This window comes from Rhinolophus ferrumequinum, chromosome 25, assembly GCF_004115265.2.
Source record: "Rhinolophus ferrumequinum isolate MPI-CBG mRhiFer1 chromosome 25, mRhiFer1_v1.p, whole genome shotgun sequence".
Taxonomy (NCBI): domain Eukaryota; kingdom Metazoa; phylum Chordata; class Mammalia; order Chiroptera; family Rhinolophidae; genus Rhinolophus; species Rhinolophus ferrumequinum.
The window spans coordinates 31,227,160-31,233,159 of NC_046308.1; positions in this window are offsets into that span (position 1 = coordinate 31,227,160).

Here is a 6,000-nt window from a genome sequence, read left to right on the forward strand (position 1 = left end):
AAAAATCAATGATGATATTAACACAGACAGAAAAAACATTTGAAAAAATTTGATATCCATTCATGATAAAAATTCTTAGAAAAATAAGAATAAAGGGGAACTTACTCAATTTGATAAAGAGCATTTACAAATACAAAGCACAACAAAAAACCCTACAGCCAACCTTACACATAATGGTGAGAGACTGAACACTTTCTCCCGAAGATTAGGAACAAGCCAAAGATATCTGCTCTCATTACTCTTATTTAACACAGTACTAGACATTCTGGACAGTGCAATAAGGCAAGTAAAAGAAATAAAAGACATACTGATAATAAAAGAAGAAAGAGAGCTATTCTTATTTACAGAAGATATAATTGTCTACATAGAAAATACTAAGGAATATTTTAAAAAGAACTGCTAATAGTATAAAAATCAATTGTCATTTTGATATACTAACAATGAATACTAGAATTAATAATAGTGTTATTTACAATTGCTCAGAAATTGAAATGTTTATATGTAAATTGAATAAAACATTGTATGGGACCTGAATGTGAAAACTGTACAACACTGAAGAAGAAGAAAATAAAAGAAGACCTAAACAAATGGAGAGAGATACCATGTTCATGGATTGGAAGACTCAACATAGTAAAGATTCAATTCTCTGCAAATTGACATACAGGTTTAATACAATGCCTATAAAAACTCCAGCAAACATTTTTGTAGATATAGACATTAGTATTCTAAAATTGATATGAAAGGCAAAAGAACTATTATAGCTAAAACAGTTCTGAAAAAGAGGAATAAAATTGGTAAATGTAAATACATATGCAATTATAAAATCCATTACTATAATTTTGGCTTGTGACTTTATAGGTTTTAAAAGATAAATGCATAAAAATAATTATATATCTGTTATTGGGCACACAATGTGTAAAAATGTAATTTGTGATATCAATAACATAAAAGGGGGACAGGAGCTCTATAAGAATAGAGTTTTATATGCAATTGAAGTTGGTATCAATTCAAAATAGATAGTTACAACCATAAGATATATGTAAACCTCATGGTAACTACAGAAAAGATCTATAGAATATATATAAAATGTACTCCCTACACAAAAATTAGCTCAAAATGGACCAAAGAGCTAAACAAAAAAGGTAAAATTAGAAAACTAGAAAACACAGGGAAATTGTCATGACATTGGATTTGGTGACGATTTCTTGAATGTGACACCAAAGTTGGGCAACAGAAGACCAAACTTGGTAACATTGACTTAATCAAAATTTAAAACTTTTGAACATCAAGGACACTGTTAAGAGATTGAAAAGGCAATCCACAGAATGGGTGAAAATATTTGCAAATTATGTCTGATAAGAGTTTAATATAAAAAATCTTCTCCCATTCGGTTGGTTGCCTCTTTTATTTTGTCGATGGTTTCTTTTGCTGTGTAGAGCTGTTTAGTTTGATATAGTCGCATTCATTTATTTTAGCTTTTACTTCCCTTGCTTTTGAAGTCAAATTCATAAAATCCCCTTTGAACCCAAGGTCCAGGCACCCCCACTCCAAATAATCTAATTAAAAATGGGCAGAGGACCTGAATAGACATTTCTCCAAAGAAAAATGGCCAATAGACATATGAAAAAATGCTCAGCATCACTAATTATCAGAGAAATATAAATAAAAACCACAATGAGATATCACCTCATACCAGTTAGAATGACTATGATCAACAAGACAAATAATAACAATTTTTGGAAAGGCTGTGGAGAAAAAGGAACCCTCATACATTGTTGGTGGGAATGCAGACTGGTGCAGCTGCTATGAAAGGCAGTGTGGAGGTTCCTCAAAAAATTAAGAATAGAAGCCGCCGGGTTGCACAGTTGTTTAGAGCACGAGCTCTTAACAAGAAGGTTGCTGGTGTCATTCCTGCATGGGATGGTGGGCTGCACTCGCTGCCACTAAGATTGAAATCAGTGACTGGACTTGGAGCTGAGCTGCGCCCTCCACAACTATATTGAAGGACAACGACTCGGAGCTGGAAAAAAAACAAAACACACTGTTTCACAATAAAAAAAAAATTAAAAATTAAGAATAGAATTACCATATGACCCAGCAATCCCTCTCCTGGGTATCTACCCCAAAAGTTTGAAAACATTTATCTGTAAAGATATATGTGCTCCTATGTTCACTGCAGCTTGATTTCACTGATATATGATATGTAAAACTGAAAACAGCAAAGGAATAAGACAAACAAATGAAGAAACAAAAACTTATAGACACAGACAACAGTTTAGTGGTTACCAGAGGGTAAGGGGGTAGGGGAGTGGTAGATGAGGGTAAAGGGGATCCAATATATGGTGATGGAAAGAGAAATCTGGGTGGAGAACACACAATGTGATATACAGATGATGTATTACAGAATTGTACACCTGAAACCTATGTAACTTTACTAACAATTGTCACCCCAATAAACTTTATTAAAAAAAGAGATTAATATCCAGAATATATAGAGAACTCCTACAACTCAAGAACAGCAACAGCAACAACAAAATCAAGCACCTCAATTAAAAAATGGGCCAGTGCCTTGAACAGACATTTCTGTAAAGAAGATAGACAAATACCCAATGAGCACATGAAAAATGCTCAGCATTACTCATCATTAGGAAAATGAAAATCAAAACCACAGATATCACTCATACCCAATACGATGGCAACTATCAAAACAAAGAATAAAAACCACAAAGACAATATTGGGAAATAATGTGTTAGTGAGGATATGGAGAAATCAGAATGCTTGCACAGTAATGGTGGGAATGTAAAATGGTGCAGTCACTGGGACAAATAGTATGGCAGTTTCTTAAAAAATTAAACACAGATTCCCTCTGATCCAGCAATTTCACTTCTAGGTATATACCCAAAAGAGTTAAAAGCAAGTACTCAAACAGATATTTATAAACCAATGTTTATAACATTATAAACAATAGCCAAAAGGTAGAAACAATCCAAATGTCTATTAATACATGAGTGGATAAAAAAAAATGTATTCATACAATGAATGCATATTCAGATTATGGAATATCATTTAACCTTAAAAAAGAACGAGTACTGACAGATGCTACAACATGGAAGAACCTTGAAAATATTATGCTAAACAAAATAATCCAGACACAAAAGGGCAAATATTGGATGATTCTACTTATATAGGTATCTAGAGTAGTCATAATGCATAGAGACAGAAAGTAGAACACTGGTTACCAGATGCTGCGGGGAGAGAAGGATGAAATTTATCTTTTAATGGATATAGAGTTTGTTTGGGATGATGAATAAGTTCTGGAAATGGATAGTGGTGATGGTTTCACAACATTGGGAATGTACTTAATACGACTAAATCATACACTTAAAATGGTTAAAATGGTAAATTTCATGTTATGTACATTTGTCCCAATAAAAAAGAAAAATATTGGGAAAAATAACTTACTCATTTAAGTCTTTAAATGCTTTTGCCACATTTTCTTTGATTCTCTGGGTTATACTTCTGCCATGCTGTTCCACATCATTCTGGAATTAACCTCTCAGCACTGATCCCACGGAACTATAGTGTTTGATTAAATTGCTTCCCTCCCTGAACTGCCGTTTTAAGAGGGCAGATTTTCTTTGCCTTGTTCACTGTTGTGTCCTAGGATCTATTATTGTGTCTGGCAAACAGTAGGTGTTCAAATATTTCTTGAATGTATTAAAAAGTCTCACAGGTGTGTAAAATGATAATTAGAAATATCAAGTCTTCTGACTCTGTATCTAGTCTTCTTTTATTGGGACAATTCAATATTTTCTAATGATCTCGACTTCTAAGAATTGTAGCATTTAAGCCATATCTGAATATAGGTATAGATAGTAGTTTTGTCTTTCCCTGAAATAGCTTTTGCTATGAGCATATTACTTTAAGTTTTGATGGTTAATTGCACTACAAACTTTGAAGGTTTCTTTTTGTATACCCGTCATCATCTTTCCCTCATCACTTATAAGATTATTTATAAAAATATTACGGCTGAGTTTCTCAGGCAAAAAATGAAATGGAAACATCTATAGCAATACTCCCTCTGAATAAACCAGAGATTTCATCACCAATTATATTTCTTTTTCTGGAAAGTTTCCTCTTTCTCCTCACACCTTCCAACAATCCAAAGAATTTCCAAGGGACAATGTACTCAAAACCTAGGTCAGTTCAATATACAAAACATGGGGTTGTTTCCAAATGCATTATTTGTATATATTTGGCTATTTTGGCATTTGGGGGCCTATAAAAGGAAAATAGCGGAGAAGCACAAGAATTCTGGTCGGATCCCAGGTAGGAAGGGGAAGAAGTCTTGAGAGGTGCAGGTATTAGTTGTGTGAGCACAGAATGCGGTGGGCAATGACATTGCCATTGCTGCACAACCACCTTTGGTGCTATGGCAGGCCTGTCCTCAGCAGAGGGCGCTGTCGGTCTGTGTGAAGTCTAGGTTCTCCCAGCCTCCTTTGATCACTGCAGTTTTGTATTCTGGTCATTACTTTTAAGATCCAGCTTTGGTGACTACCACAACCTTAGGAAAATCTCGAGATCTGAGGTTTGGGCAATAGTTCAAGGTTTAATAGGAACTACTGTATTCGCTTTCTCTGGATGGAAAGAGCTCTTTCTCGTTGGCACCAAAGACCTGGGGACAGGGACTGAAACTAAAATTAACAAGAAAGATTTCAAGGCAAGCAGCTCCATCTATTCTCGCAGGCCCAGCTTCCTCTTTTCTTTGAACACTTGGCTTTGAAATCAGACCTATTTTCTTCAGGTTGTAAAGAAATGTGGGAGCGTGCACGTTCTGTTTAAGAACCGCTTGTCTTGGAGAAATGTGCTGCCCAGTAAATTAGCTGAACGTGTGAGGAAATGACAGCTGAGAAAGACAGCGGAATAATATATGTTTCATTTGACAGCAAGCTAAGGGACATCTCTGTAGCTCACGCAGGAACCCTGGGAAATGCTGGGCAGTCATGAATGCTAAAGCCTTTGGGATTCCTGCTAAGGGGACGGGCTTACATGCTCTGGGCCATAACAACTTCATAGGCGACATGGAGAGTGACAGGTTGGCTTATGCTGGAGGTTTTACACTTTGTATGCTTGACGGCACTACTTAGGCACCACTCTCCACGTTGGCAGCCATCTCCACCCCCAGAGAGAGGTTGTAAGACACCTTCACACTTTCACTGACAGTATTCAGGTATCTATATGAGTGCAAAGGGGGAGGTTATGGAAAGAATATCTGTGGTCTCCTATCATAGACAGATGCTGGGAGTATGAAATCATTCATTTCTTGCTTTAAAGGTCAAATCTCTTATTAATAGTGGGGTGAATGGGAATCAGGCCTTATGGCTGACTGCTGGGGATAAGAGGAGAAAAATAACATTTACGAACAGCTGTGACATGCCTAGTGCTTTTCCTCCTTTAGCACTTATAGGTTTGTTACATCAGGACTGCTTTCTTCTCTTTTGCCATGTGGTAAACTTAAAAAAGGTTAAGGAACCCATCTGAGGTCACAGTGTCAGAAACAGGATTGGACCCAGATCTGCCTGCCTACAAAGTTCTGGCTCTTTCCACCCATCAACACTGGACACTCAGAGTTTAAAGAGACCAAATCTTCCTGTAGGGACGGAGTCCCAGAGAGCAGTTTCTAGGCTCTTGACCTCCCGTGGAAAGGTGCTGTCTTGGGTAGTAGCTGGCCATCAGCTGTAACCAGTTAGCCATTGACCACTGATACAACTGCCATGGCTAAGCTAACAAGTGTGGATTGTGGCTAGCAAGTGCAGTTGGCAGAGAAGCAGATGACAGGTTGCGGATCGTGTGGCTCCTGCTTCCTGTGCCTCAATCAGCCGCCATTGAGACTATAGTGGTATGACTCCCCTATCTATAGCTCCGTTGTTGTTCCTTTTTGGCCTCACCATATCCTGTGTTCTTGTGCGGGGAGCGGGAGCTGAGTCCTTGCACGACAC